Source organism: Tachyglossus aculeatus, chromosome X2 (genome assembly GCF_015852505.1).
Source record: "Tachyglossus aculeatus isolate mTacAcu1 chromosome X2, mTacAcu1.pri, whole genome shotgun sequence".
NCBI classification, from domain to species: Eukaryota; Metazoa; Chordata; class Mammalia; order Monotremata; family Tachyglossidae; genus Tachyglossus; species Tachyglossus aculeatus.
This window is the reverse complement of record NC_052100.1, coordinates 17080569-17096505: the sequence shown is the minus strand read 5'-3', so window position 1 is coordinate 17096505 and position 15937 is coordinate 17080569. Positions and strand designations below refer to the sequence as shown.

At 44.0% G+C, this 15937-nt stretch overlaps 1 protein-coding gene across 1 annotated transcript in view; it reads right to left on the bottom strand.

The window, feature by feature from the left end:
• The window catches only part of WWOX (WW domain containing oxidoreductase), a 1164534-nt gene that overhangs the window by 1126907 nt on the left and 21690 nt on the right, over positions 1 to 15937 (bottom strand). The gene's annotated exons all lie outside the window — the stretch shown is intronic.

The window sequence follows — 15937 nt, the reverse complement described above, 5'->3', positions numbered from 1 at the left end:
CTCTCAGGTTCGTGCTCTATCCACTAATCCATTCTGCTTCTGGGAGTCAGGTCAGAGGTTCTTCTCCTGGCTCTGCCACTCACCTGCTGTGTGACCTTGGGTAAGTCACAACTTCTTTGTGCCTCAGTTCCCTCATCATCATCATCATCATCAATCGTATTTATTGAGCGCTTACTATGTGCAGAGCACTGTACTAAGCGCTTGGGAAGTACAAATTGGCAACATATAGAGACAGTCCCTACCCAACAGTGGGCTCACAGTCTAAAAGAGAAGAAAATACAAAATTTGTATTTATTTTGAAGATCCTGCACCGTCACTACCTCTGTTCTAAGTGTTTTAATATAAAACTTGCCACGGAAATCAGCCAATTCTCCTTTTAGCTGGAAAATTTCATTCTGAACATGTTTGACATTCCCCCATGCCCCCAGATTTCCTGACTTTATCCTCACACTCAATCAGTATTTAGGATTTAATATCCGAAACAGACTCCAGATACACGGTGTCGATAGTGTTCAACTGTCACCCCACAAGAACAGAATTAATGGACAAAGGATGACCACGAATGGATTTCTGACAGGGAAGTTCCCTTCCCTTAATGAGGCTTGAAAAAAAAAATACCCAAAAATCCGAGGGGAAGCTTTCCTCTCAGGTGGGGGGATGGATTTTTATATTACTATGATGGCATCAGCGGCATTAATTCTTTGCAAACCAAGAAGGACGCTTCCTGTCTTGTTTGATGATTCTTTTGCCCTGGTCTTGTTCAGAAGGTTCTTCCCCTTGAGACTATGAGCCCCACGTGGGACAGGGACCCAATTTACTTGTATCCACCCCAGCGCTTAGCACAGTGCCTGGCACACAGTAAACGCTTAACAAATATCATAACTATTAAGTACATATAATTAGCAGATATGGTCCCTGCCCTCAAGGACTGACTCTGTTCTTGGATTTCACTGAGATTCAGTTCTGGGTCCTTCCTCTGGACTCCTCCAACTAAGATGTTTGGCTTAGTGGCACGAGCACGGGCTCGGGAGTCAGAGGACGTGGATTCTAATCCCAGCTCCGCCACTTAGCAGCAGCGTGACCTTGGGCAAGCCACTTAACTTCTCTGTGCCTCAGTTACCTCATCTGTAAAATAAGGATTAAGACTGAGCCCCACATGGGACAACCTGATTACCCTGTGTCTATCCCAGTGCTAAGAACAGTGTTTGGCACGTAGTAAGGGCTTAGCAAATACCATAATCATTATTATTATTATTATTGTTTCCCTTGGTAGATCTAACGTATCTTTCTCTCTATAAGCAACTACACATAAGCAATTATAAGCAACTACAAGTGCTCACTGTGGGCAGGGAATGTCTCACCCAACTCTGCCTTAACGTCAGCTCCCAAGTCCTTAGTACTGTGCTCTGCACAAAGTAAGCGTTCGATAAATACCACTGATTGATTAACTTCTAGGAACGGAGTATTCAGTATATTGGGCTGATTGACCCATTGATGGAGATTTCTCAAAGCAATTCGAAGTCCTCGCTAATGTACTTTACAATGCAGATAAATGGGAGGCAAGAGGAGATGACTTGAAAAATGATTTGGGGTGGGTGCATATTTATTCTCTTCCAATGAGTGTACAGTTTCTCCATTTGAAATAGTTTTCTAACTGTCAATGCAAATACATCATAGGACTTGGTAAGACAACTAGGGAAGCAGTGTGGCCTAACAGAAAGAGCACAGGCCTAGGAGTCGGAGATCCTGGGTTCTAATTCCAGCTCTGCCTCTTGTCTGTTGTGTGACCCTAAGCAAGTCACTTCAGTTCTCTGGGCCTCAGAGACCTCATCTGTAAAATGGGGATTAAATCCTACTCCCTCCTCCTGAGACTGTGAGGCCTGGGTGGGACAGGGACTGTGTCCAACCCAGCACTTAGTACAGTGCTTGGTACACAGTAAGCACTTTACAAGTACCATTAAAAAATATATATTTTTGCAGCTTCTCCCTCATTCTTTCACCAGTGCAATAGTTTTGGACATCAGAATGTAGGTAGCAATTTTGTTGATGATGTATCCAGCTCACTCTCCCACAGAACTACTGACATAGGTAATGTCTCGGTAATGACATAGGCGGATCTGACTTGAAGGGAAATGCAAAACAAAATTATGTGTAAGAAGTGATGGCAGTTCTTGCTTTTCTGGCTCTTAGGCCTCTAATAAATGGAATCTTCCTGCTAGAGACATATAATAATAATAATAATAATAATAAATAATTACAGTATTTACTAAGCGCTCACCATGTGCGAAGCCCTGTACTAAGAGCTGGGGCAGCCACAGAAGCAGCGTGGCTTAGTGGAAAGAGCCCGGGCTTGGAAGTCAGAGGTTCTGAGTTCTAATCCCAGCTCCGCCACTTGTCAGCTGTGTGACTTTGGGCAAGTCACTTAACTTCTCTGTGCCTCAGTTACCCCATTTGCAAAATGGGGATTAAGACTGTGAGCCCCACGTAAGACAACCTGATAACCTTGTATCTATCCCAGGACTCAGAACAGTGCTTGGCAAATGGTAAGCGCTTAACAAATACCATCCTTATTCTATAGGGTGATCAGGTTGGACACCATCCTTGACCCACATGGGGTTCACAGTTTAAATAGGAGGGAGTAGGATTGAAACTCCATTTTATGGATGAGGAGAGAAGGCTAAGGCACAGCATGGTTAAGTGACTTGCCCAAGGTCACAGAGCAGATAAGTGTCTCCCCCACTAGACAGTAAGCTTGTGGAAGACAGGAATCGTATCTACCAACTCTGTGGCAGTGTACTTTCCCATGAGCTTAATACATTGCTCTGCTCACAGGAAGTGCTTACACTGTAATGGGGAAAATAGTGAGACATAAATTGTACACATACAGAGCAGAAGGAAAAGTACAGCTACAACTGGTAAGAGCAAGAGTGTGGAAAAATGAATAAATCAGTGGACTATATAAATCGATAAACACTGAGTCCAGCCTCAAAGCTTGCCTCCCTTATGTATTTTGGCTGCAACTCCGTTCAGAAATCTGGGAACAGCCTTCTAGCAAGGCGAGTGAAGTTGGATATGGCGTGATGTGGTGTCAGAAGAAACCGGTGTGCACAGGATCAGCCATGGCTGACATTTCCTGGATGCAAGAACCTAACCTCCACGTTCTAGGAGCATTAAACATCTGTAAATAATGAGCAACTAGTGGAATAACAGACATTGGATAAAAATTAGTTGAAGAATTCCTCCTGGAGGATATGGGTCTTCAGGGGGGCTGTGAATCTGAGGAAACGTGGTCTGGCGGATCACAAAATAAGCTGGCATTTTTTTCCACACGGCGGGGAAATTAAATCTGAAACTTCACTCCTTCAATGCCCCTTTGCTCTGCAGCTGCTTTGCAACAACATTGCCATATTATTTGAAGGGTCCAATAATACTCAAAGACTGAAGTTTTCAGAGAAAGCATATGGACCAACAGATACCACTTTCAACCATCTTAACGCTTCAGGTGAACATTTGTACAAATTCCATTAATGATAATTAAGAAAATAATTTGGTCTCAAATTCTTTCTTAATTACAGTGCTCTGCACACTGTAAGCACTCAGTAAATACGACTGAATTAATCAATCAATGCGATTTATTGAGAGCTTACTGGGTGCAGAGCTCGGTAGTAAGTGCTTGGTAGAATACAACACAACAGAGTTGATAAACACAAACCCAGCTCACAAACGAGCTCACAGTCTAGAGGGGAAAAGAGACATCAATATACATTTAAACTAATTAAGAGGGGGTGACAGACAATAATATAAATAAATTACGAATATGTACATAAGTGCTGAGGGGCTGAGGTAGGGGTGAATAAAGGGAGCAAATCAGGGCGACACAGAAGGAAGTAGGAAAAGAGGAAATGAGGGCTTAGTCAGGGAAGGCCTCTTGAAGAAGATGTGCCTTCAATAAGGCTTTGAAGGTGAAAAGAGTAAACGTCTGTCGGATATGAAGAGGGAGGGCATTCCAGGCCAAAGGCAGGACATGGGCGAGAGGTCGGAAGCAAGATAGATGAGACAGAGGTACAGTGAGTAAGTTGGCATTAGAGGAGTGAAGTGTGCGGGCTGGTTGTACTAGGAGAGTAGCGAGATGAAGTAGGAGGGGGCAAGGTGATTGACTGCTTTAAAGCCGATGGTAAGGAGTTTCTGTCTGATGTGGAGGCGGATAGGCAACCACTGGAGGTTCTTGAAGAGTGGGGAAACATGGACTGAACGTTTCTGTAAAAAAGCATATTTTCTACACTACAAAAGTTTTCTAAAATACAAGTATTTTCTATATTTCCTTTGAAACAGAATACTGTGGGATCGAACTGAAATTTTTTTAAAAAAACAAATAATTCCTTTGTTTGGCCTTTCCTATTTTACTGTTTTCCCTGGTAGTGGTTCCACAGGGGGCCCAACCTTCCCTCAGGACAGAGCAGCAGCACACCCAAAACTACTACAGGCCTTAGAGTGGATGATAAAATAGATGACTAAAATAGTTATTCAACAGAGCCCTTCCTAGAACAGACCATTGCAAAAGACAGCTAGTGACTGGGTTTTTTGTTTTGTATTTTCCCCCTTGGTCTTGGGATTTTACCAAAAACAGCCTGCCTCTTGGATTCCTTGGACAAATCAGGCAGCCTCTCCTAGACTACATTTGGGGTTTCCAGGCAAAAATTATGCCAAACGTGCTGTGTCTGGAACAACCCATGTAGGACAGAGGTGTAAAACTGAAAACTACTTCTGAATTCCACAGTAGAGCTCTGCTGCAAAGAATACTTTCTTGAAGCGTCGATCCTCTCATCTCTCCTCTCCTCAAATCCCTCTAATGGCTTCCCATTTCCCTCATCTAAAAACTTGCACCTGATTGAGAGAGTTGACAATTCTACACAAGTGCCCTGGACACCAAATTATTATTATTATTATTATGGCACTTCTCAAGCAGTTACTATGTGTCACACACTGTTCTAAGCACAGGAGTGGATACAATTTCATCGGGTTGGAACCAGTCCTTGTCCCACATGGGGCTCACAGTCAAAGTAGGAGGGAGAACCAGCCCTGAATCCCCATTTTACAGATGAGGAAACGGAGGCCGGGAGAAGTGAAGTGACTTGCCCAAGGTCATACAGCAGACCAGTGATGGAGCCAGGACTAGAATCCAGGACCTCTGACTCCCAGCTCCATGCTCTTCCCACTAGGCCATGCTGCTTCTCCCTAGTTCAAGAAGCCCAAGTTTGACAACCCGCAACTTCCCGTGATTAGAGCAATAAACACCAGGTGAACTTGGCCTGAGCTCCAGAACCAGAGTCTCGTTCCCTCACTGTCTCCCCCTCTAGACTATAAGCTCATTGTGGGCAGGGAATGTGTCTGTTATATAGTTATACGGTACTCTCCCAAGCGCTTAGTACAGTGTTCTGCACACAGCAAGCGCTCAATAAATACTGACTCCCAGCGGTCTCGGCGATTCCACCTGAGAACTAACTCTGACATGTGGAGGTCTCGCAAACTGATGAATTTGAGAAAGTTGGGCATTTTAAAAATACAAATGCTAATTGAATTAAGGCACTGAACAAAGAAGATGACACAGAGGTTGGTGAACCCAAAAATATCCAATGCCTAGCAACTTCTCTGTGAAGGAGGAGAGGGTAAACAGGGCTTGGCACATAGCAAGCGCTTAACAAATACCACTATTATTATTATTATTACTATTAAAGCAGTAGCCCACTGAGCAATGACAGAATCTTGAGGCTTACAAGTACAGCAGCAGGCATTCACCACAGTGCATTAAATTAAAAAGGATTAGACCACTCAGGATAATCTGTACACAGACAGAATTAGAGCCCCCAACTTTGTGCAATTTCTCAGGCGTTTCAGCTCAATTCCAAGTCTATGTAATAAGAATCCTGCTTGAGCCACAGGAAGTCATATTATGCAGTAATGGTATTAATGAAGCATCCACAAGTGCAGTGCAATATACTAAATGCTTAGGAAGGTACAATAATAATAATTGTGCTTACTATAATAATAATTATAAGCAGAGAAGCTTATATTCTAATCATAAGAGAAGCATGGAAAGAGCACGGGCTTGGGAATCAGAGGTCATGGGTTCTAATCCCGGCTTCGCCACTTGTCAGCTGTGTGACTTTGGACAAGTAACCATTTCTCAGTGTCTCAGTTCCCTCATCTGTATCCCCCCCAGCACTTAGAACAGTGCTTGGCATATAGTAAGTGCTTAACAAATATCATCATCATCATCATAATGGGGTAGATACCAGCAAATTGGGTTGGACACAGTCCCTGCCCCATGTGGGGCTCAGTCTCAATCCCCATTTTACGGAAGAGGTAGCTGAGGTCCAGAGAAGTGAAGTGACTTGCCCAAGGTCACACAGTAGACAAGTGGCAGAGCCAGGATTAGAACCCAGGAGCTTGTGAATCCCAGGCCCATGCTCTAACCATTATGCCATGCTGCTTTCCTCCTAAGCCAACCTTCCTGCTGTACCTCATTTGACTCTCCTGCTTCTGTCCCCTCACTCACACTGTTCCATCAGCCTGGAACGCCTTCTCCCTTCTAATCCAACAGACCACAGCTCTCTTTACCTTCAAAGCCCTCCTAAAACTACACCTCTTCCAACCAGCTTTCCCGATTATCTCCCAAAACCCAAATCGCAACAACCCATCAGCCTTTAGCACTTAGAGATGTATTAATTTTTACCCTCCCCAGCACTTTTTTCTATGATTATTCATTCATTTATTCAATCGTATTTATTGGGCACTTACTGTGTGCAAAGCACTGTACTAAGTGCTTGGGAGAGTACGATATAACAAGAAACAAGCACATTCCCTGCCCACAATGAGCTCAGTCTGGAATATTAATTGCACAATCAATTTATTTGAACTACCCTGTTTGTGTACACTTTAATATCTGTCTCCCTGTTAGATCATGTAAGCTCTTTTGGGCAGGGAACGTCTCATGCTTTGGTTGCACTTTTCCAAGCACTTCGTATAGTGCATTGCACCTAGTGGGTGCTCAGTAAATACTTGCACTACTACTACTACTAGTTCTACTAATACTACTTCTAGTTCTACTTCTACTTCTAGTTCTACTAATACTTCAGCTAAGAATCAAACAGATTTTGATCTCAAAATTCGGCCCATCAAAAGTGTATTCCATGAACCTGACATGAGTTATTTTAATGTGCTGTCATCTGATTCAGTCTAATCATCTCCTGTAGTCGAGCCTCTCACAATACATGACCCACAAAGGGCTGTATTTCCGGCAGGTGCTAGGAGTGAAAAGCGACTCCATGCTCTGGGCAATCTCACTCGTCGCTGGCCCCAACTATCTCATCTGTCCTGGCCTTGCCAGAACCGGCCCAGCTCAAAACACGAAACGTTGCTTCATCTGGGGCCCGAGGCGATTAATTGTGCCATTTGTCAAGCAAAGGGGACATTCTATCAGGTCTGTTCTATTATACGCTCCCTAGTGATCTGCGCACACTAAGCGCTCAATAAATACCACTGACTGATTGATGTATCAAGCACTGTTCTAAGGACTAGCGGGGAGATACAAGTTAATGAGGGTGGACTTAAAACCTGTCCTACATGGGGCTCACAGTCTAAGTAAGTGGAGGAACAGGTACTGAATTCCCACTGTATGGATGAGGAAACCGAGGCACAGAGAAGTGAAGCGACTTGCCCAAGGTCACAAAACAGGTAAGTGGCAGAGCCGGGGTTAGAACCCAGGTCCTCTGACTCCCAGGCCTGTGCTCGTTCCACTAGACAACCGTTCCCTTTGCCCCTGCCTCCCTCCAACTCTATGAGCATAATCTAGAAAAAGTAGGCTTTATATATACACTCATTTCCCATTCTTTTACATAAGTCATTATTGTTCAAAAAAGCCAAAGGAATTATGCTACACATTTTATATGAATCTTAATGAGTCATTAATATTTAAATATGCCAACTTATAGTGTCTCAAAATCATTCTGAGAAAAGCACATCCAAGCCCAACACTATCATTAAAAACATGCTTTATACTAAACAGATCTCTTCCTTTAGCCAGGCCACTTAAAGCAAAAAAATGAAATGAAACAATAAAATAACAAGTTTCACAGTTGGAACTCTATTACCAATATAGTGTTAAAACCTAAAGTATTTGTTAGAAAAGAGAAGTGTATTATTTACCAAAAAAGAGGTTTTGCTCTTTTGTTTAATTATTTCAAAAGGCAATAGAGCCCTCTAGTGGAAAAAATAAGTATCAAAAATATTTAAGCATTTCTCTAGGTAAGTTTGCAAGTACAGAACTTAAAGATTTGAGCATTCTATCAATCAACGATATTTGCTGAGCGCTCACCGGGTGCAGAGCACTAAACTAAGTGCTTAGGACAGTACAATAGAGTAGAGTTGATAGATATGATCCCTGCCCTCAAGGATATTAAAATAAAGTGCAGATAGGGGAAGCAACGGAGTGTCACAATAAACGCTGTGGGATGGGGTGAATATCAAATGCTTAAGGGATACGGATCCAAGTGATACAGAGGAGAGGGTGAATAATTAGAACCCACGTCCTCTGACTCCCAAGCCCGTGCTCTTTCCACTGAGCCACGCTGCTTCTTCAAAGATGGGGAGAGGAGTGGCCTGGCCAGTATGAAGGAGGAGGGAGTCCCAGGCCAGAGGAAGAATGTAAGCAAGGGATCGGTGAGAGAGACGAGATCAAGGTACAGTGTTAGAGAAGCGAAGTGTGAGGGCTGTGCAGTAGTAGAAGATCAGCCAGATTGAGTTAGGAGGGGGAGAGCTGATAGAGTGCCATAAAGCCGACGGGAAGGACATTCTGTTTGACGCAGAGATGGATGGGCAACCACTGGAGGTTTGTGTGAAATGGGAAAGTGTGCAGAGAACTGTTTTTCAGAAAAATGATCTGGGCAGCCAAGTGAAGTATGGACTAGAGTGGGGTGAGACAGGAGGCAGGGACACAATTGAGGCAGGATAAAAGTGCATGGAACAGGGTGGTGGTAGTTTGGATGGATAGGAAAGGGTAACATGGTATTCATTCATTCATTCAATCGTATTTATTGAGCACTTACTGTGTGCACAGCACTGTACTAAGCACTTGAGAGAGTACAATAGAACAACATACAGACATATTCCCTGCCCACGATGAGCTGACAGTCTAGAGGGGAAGACAGACACTAATATAAATAAATGACAGGCATGTACATAAGTGCTGTGGGGCTGGGAGGGTGGGGATGAATAAGGAGAGCAAGACAGGGCGACACAGAAGAGAGTGGAAGAAGAGGAAAGGAGGGTTTAGTCAGGGAAGGTCTCTTGGAGATGTGCTTTCAATAAGGCTTTGACAGAGTAACTGTCTGTTGGATTTGAGATGTTGTGAAGGTAGAACTGACAGGATTTGATGAGACAATGAATAAATGGGTTGAAGGAATGAGATGAGCCAAGGTTGCAGACGTGAGACAGGGAAGATGGTATTACAGTGATGGGAAAGTCCGCGGAACAATAGAGTTGGGTAGGTAGGAATGGTAGGAGGGAGCTAGGGTGATTAAATGGAGGGGGCACAGGGGTCATGGGATGGGTTTTTTTGGATAGGGGCTACATGGGCATGTTTGAAAGCAGTGGAAAAGGAACCGTTGGAGAGTGAGCTGTCGAAGATGGCAGTCAGGGAGGGAAGAAGTGGAGAGGAAAGTGTTTTGATAAAGTGTGAAGGGCTGGGGTTGGGGGTGCAGGGGATAGATTTTAAGAAGAAGCAGGAGATCTCTTGAGATACTGCTGGGAAAGAGGAGGGTGGGACTTGAGGAGAGATTTTATGGAGATCATGCATGGGTTTTTTTAATGGTACTTGTTAATAATAATAATAATTGTGGTATTTGTTAAGCGATTATTCTGTGCCAGGCACTGTACTAAGGCACTGGGGTGGATACAAGCAAATCGGGTGGGACATAGACTCTGTCCCACATGGGGCTCCCAGTCTCAATCCCCATTTTACAGATGAGGGAACTGAGGCCCAGAGAAGTAAAGTGACTTGCCCAAGGTCACACAGCAGACTAGTGGTGGGGCCGGAATTAGAACCCAGGTCCTCTGATTCCCAGGCCCATGCTCTTTCCACCAGGCCACGCTTGCTTCTGCTTTGTAGGTAAAATAGGTGCCAAGGTCTTTCGGGACAATCTTCCATGCATTGCTTGGTTTGGGAGTAGTTGGAAAAATCAAAGGACTGAGTGACTTTTATTCAGTGTAATTATAATGTAACATCATCATTCTATTAAAAAAAATCAACTTTCCAGAACTTTTCAGGCTGGAAATTTACTCTGGACAAATACCAAGGAAAGTTCAGGACTTGCCAAACCAGAGATTTAAAGGAATATTTTTGTTGCCTGAAAATTATGGATTAAAACACTGAACTATTTTGCATTTGAAATCATGGATTTGCTCATTATCATCATTAAATACATTAAAAAGTTCAGAGAGTTCTATAGTGTAAGATAACCACTGCTTCATGGGGAATTAGTGGGTTAGATAGGGGTAATAACAATAATAATAATTGTGGTATTAAGTGCTTACTATGTGCCAGGCACTGTACTAAATGCTGGGGCACATACAAGATAATCCAGTCGGACACAGTCCCTGCCCTACATGGGGCTCATTGTCTTAATCCCCATTTGACAGATGAGCTAACTGAGGCACAGAGAAATAAAGTGGAGGAGCAGTATTAGAACCCAGGTCCTTCTGACTCCTCCCAGAGAAGCAGCGTGGCTTAGTGGAAAGAGCACAGGCTTGGGAATCAGAGAACGTGGGTTCTAGTCCTGGCTCTGCAACTTGTCTGCTGTGTGACCTTGGGCAAGCTACTTACCTTCTCTGTGCCTCAGTTACCTCATCTGTAAAATGAGGATTAAGACTGTGTGCCCCATATCGGACAACCTCATTACCTTGTATCTACCCCAGGGCTTAGAACAGTGCTTAGCACATGGTAAGCTCTTAACAAATACCAAAATTATTATTATTATTATTATTATCATCAGGTCAGACATGGGGCTCACATTCTAAGTAGAGGGAGAACAGGTATTGAATCCCCATTTTGCACACGAGGGAAGTGAGGCACAGAGAAGCCAAGTGACTTGCCCAAGTTTTTACAGCAGGTAAGTGGCTGGGCTGGGATTAGTACCCAGGTCCTCTGACTCCCAGGACTGTGCTCCTTCCACTAGGCCACACTACTTCTCAGGGGAGACAAACATTAAAATGAGTTACAGGTGGGGGAAGTAACACTTTTAGAATGCTGAAAAAGGTCACTGCCATGGCTACCGCTGTCACCTATGTGACTGCTGGCCTGAGCGGCGAGGAGCTTGAAATTCTGCTGATCTTTTCACATTTGTGGTCGTCTTCCCCTTTTTTTGTTTGCTTTTCCTTACGTGTCCGTCATCAGCCCCACTCTTGCCGTCCCCATTCTTAGATTGTGAACCCTCTATGCCTCATCCAACTGTTTCTTTCCCAGAACTTAGTACAGTGCTTTGCACCCGGTACATGCTTAAAAACCTACTAGGGCTAACCAAATAAAGTGAGAGGTATATAAGTGCTGTGGGGGTTGGGGTGCCTCAGGGTAAGGACTCAAGTGCACAGGTGATGCAGAAGGGAGGGGAATATGATGCAAAGAGGAGAGGTTAGTCAAGAAAGGCTTCCTGGCGGAGACGTGATTTACGTCGAGCTTTGAAGATGGGGAAAGCAGTGATCTACTGGATGCGAAAGGGGTTCCAGGTCCTTGCTCAAGTCCTTGATGGGAGATGAGAGCAAGGCACGGGGAGGAGGAGGAGGAGTAATAATATTTATTAAGCATTTACTGTCTGCAGAGGACTGTACTTAGTGCTGGGGAAGGGTAGACAAGCTTAGCATTACAGGAGCAAAGGGTGCAGGCTGGGTGGTAGTGGAAAAGACAGGCTGCAGTGAATAAGTAGAAATTTAGTAGCAGGGAGAGAGCTGATTGATGGTGTGAAGTTTCATTGTACAAGTGAATAATAATAATTATAATTATGGTATTTGTTAAGCGCTTACTATGTGCCAGACACTGTACTGACTGCTGCGGTAGATATCAGCAAATCGGGTCGGACAGAGTCCCTGTCCCTCGAGGGGTTCACAATCTCAACCCCATTTCACAGATGAGGTAACTGAGGCACAGAGAAGTGACTTGCTCAAGGTCACACAGCAGACAGGTGGCGGAGCAGGAATTAGAACCCACGACCTTCTGACTCCCAGGCCTGTGCTCTATCCACTACGCCATGCTGCTTCTATACATAAATGCTGAGGAGAGCAGTTGGGTTGACCCAGCTTGGAGTGTTGGAAATTATTTGGGGAAGGCTTCCTGGAGAAGGTGGGACTTCAGGAAGGATTTGTGAGAAGAGCTGAAGTCTGGCAGGTTTGAGGGAGGAGAGGATTCCAGGCCAGGTAAACAGTGTGTGCCAGGGGTTGGAGAAATATTTCTAACTATTTAGAAAGCAATTTTGAGAGGAACAAAGTGTGCAAATATTAGACTTGGAGGTTTTTGCTTCATGAGATTGAGATTGGGGTCACTTAGCTACATAACACCAAACTTTATTCAGATCAATCCAAATCAGATACAGGATTAGAAACACCAACAAAGATCAATTTGATAGCTCTGTGAAGACCCCAAAATCATTGGCAAAACAGACTCTAACCAGAATAGTAGCCAATCCAAATCAAATAAACTGGAAAAACTAGCAACAGAAGACACACAATTGAGGCTTATACCATATTTAAAGCTATCAAGATTTAAAGTAGCATATATAATTATGGTATTTGTTAAGTGCTTACTATAATAATTAATAATAATAATAATAATGGTATTTGTTAAGCGCTTACTATATGCAAAGCACTGTTCTAAGCGCTGGGGGGATACAAGTTGATCAGGTTGTCCCACGGGGGGCTCACAGTCTCAATCCCCATTTTCCAGATGAGGGAACTGAGGCACAGAGAAGTGAAGTGACTTGCCCAAAATCACACAGCTGACGATTGATGGAGCCGGGATTTGAACCCATGACCTCTGACTCCAAAGCCCAGGCTCTTGCCACTGAGCCATGGTATGTGCCAGGCACTATACTAAGTGCTGTAGTGGATATTCATTCATTCACTCAATCATATTTATTGAACGCTTACTGTGTGCAGAGCACTGTACTAAGCGCTTGGGAAGTACAAGTTGGAAACATATAGAGACGGTCCCTACCCAACAACGGGCTCACAGTCTACAAGGGGGAGACATACAACAAAACAAAATGTGTAGACAGGTGTCAAAGTAGTCAGAACAAATAGAATTAAAGCTATATGCACATCATTAACAAAATAAATAGAATAGTAAATATTGTGAGACAGGAAGGAAGGTGGTGCTATCTACATTGGGGGAACAAGTTTTGGGTGGGAAGATACGGATTTCTGTTTTGGACATGTTATGTTTGAAGTGTCAGTTTATTTATATTAATGTCTGTCTCCCTCTCTAGACTGTAGGCTCCTTGTGGGAAGGGAATGTTTGGATACAATCAAATTGGGTTGGACACAGCCCCTGTCCCTCATGTAGTTCACAGGCTCAATCCTCATTTTACAGATGAGGTAACTGAGGCCCAGAGAAGTGAGTGACTGGCACAAGACCACACAGCAGACAAGTGGTGGAGTCAGGATTAGAACCCATGACCTTCTGACTCCCAGGCCCATGATCCATCCACTGGGCCACACTGCTTCTCTCATTTGGAGAAGCAGCATGGCTCAGTGGAAAGAGCCCAGGCTTGGGAGTCAGAGGTCATGGGTTCCAATCCCAGCTCTGCCACTTGTCAGCTGTGTGACCTTAGGCAAGTCATGTCACTTCTTTGTGCCTCAGTTCCCTCATCTGTAAAATGAGGAGAAGCAGCATGGTTCAGTGGAAAAAGCACAAGCTTAGGAGTCAGAGGTCATGAGTTCTAATCCCGGCTCCGCCACATGTCTGCTGTGTGACCTTGGGCAAATCGCTTAACATCTCTGAGCCTCAGTTACCTCATCTGTAAAATGGGGATTAAGACTGTAAGCCCCACTTGGGACAACCTGATCCCTTGTATCCCCCCCACACCCCAGCGCATAGAACAGTGCTTCGCACATAGTAAGCGCTTAACAAATGCCATCATTATTATTAAAATGGGCATTAAGACTGTGAGCCCCACATGGGACAATCTGATTACCTTGCATCCCCCCCAGTGCTTAGAACAGTGCTTTGCACATAGTAAGCGCTTAACAAATACCATTATTATTATTTACATCCAAATCGTGTAATGAAAACATAAGTTGGAGGCAAGTTGACTGTACGCTTAAGTCATTAAGTATGAACCATAATTGTTTTGTGTCATACCTACAAGTATTCCCTTTCTAACGCTGTTAGCATTAGTTAGCTATCTAATGCTATCTAATGCTGTTAGATGCTCATTTTTAGCAAGGGAACATGTCGACCAACTATTATATTGTACTCTTGCAAGTGCTTAGTACAGTGCTCTGCACACAATAATCACTCAATACATACCACTGATTGATTGATTGATTGATAGCTTGAGAGTTTCTCAAATATTCAAAGCAGGTGAGCTAAGAATACCTTACAAACTAACTTTTATACTCTGATTCTTGAAACAAATTTGAATTGCCCATTTCAACACCCCTCTCAGGGTCGCACCTGGAGAGTTTCCAGTACTATACCAGTCTCAACTTGGGGAGGAAGATTCAAGCAGAGGCATATCCATTCCATTCCGAGCTGGGCCAGTGGCTAGCGAGTAGAAGATAATCTGCTACAAGTCAAGACTCACCTATGCTGGGGGAGCAGCAGCATAGGAGAGAGTCGAGGGTGGAGACTCAAGTTTACTGCGTGCAAGGAGGCAATGGTAAACCACTTCTGTATTTTTACCAAGAGAACTCTATGGGTACACTACCAGAATGAATGCAGATGGAGGTGGGGCGTCCTGGAAGAGATGTCTTCCATGGTATCGCTATGGGTCGGAAACGACGACAGCATAAACACGCTGTTCATCTTTGTTTTTGTACTACTGATTCCATTTCCTAAATCTAGGAGATTCTTATAAAGAAAAGAATTCAGAAATACAACCCACTGCTAATGAGGAGTTGAACAGCTAAGACAAGAAAGGGGCAGTTGGGAGCTCTGGGGAGATAATCAGGGCAGCAAGTGAAGAATCCTGGAGCAATTGGCGCTCTGGGGACAAAGATGGTGACAAGGGACCTGACAAAGGATCAGGGAGCCATAGCTAACATTAGAAGTGTTGGGACTCGGTACAATCAATCAATCAATCGTATTTATTGAGCGCTTACTATGCGCAGAGCACTGTACTAAGCGCTTGGGAAGTACAAATTGGCATCACATAGAGACAGTCCCTACCCAACAGTGGGCTCACAGTCTAAAAGGGGGAGACAGAGAACAGAACCAAACATACCAACAAAATAAAATAAGTAGGATAGAAATGTACAAGTAAAATAAATAAATAAATAAATAAACAGAGTAATAAATATGTACAACCATATATACATATATACAGGTGCTGTGGGGAAGGGAAGGAGGTAAGACGGGGATGGAGAGGGGGACGAGGGGGAGAGGAAAGAAGGGGCTCAGTCTGGGAAGGCCTCTTGGAGGAGGTGAGCTCTCAGCAGGGCCTTGAAGGGAGGGAGAGAGCTAGCTTGGCGGATGGGCAGAGGGAGGGCAGTGTGCTCCCTCTGGTTTCGGAGACCACGTTTGTAGCCTGCAAAAATGGCCTTGGACCACAGTCTTCCAGACATTTTACTGTCTTGAAATCCTGCTCCCGGGAGGCCAGGATCCAAGATGATTGGCTCACTGACCTTAAGATTTACAAGAAATTAAAAAAAGGAATAACATGATACCCAGCTG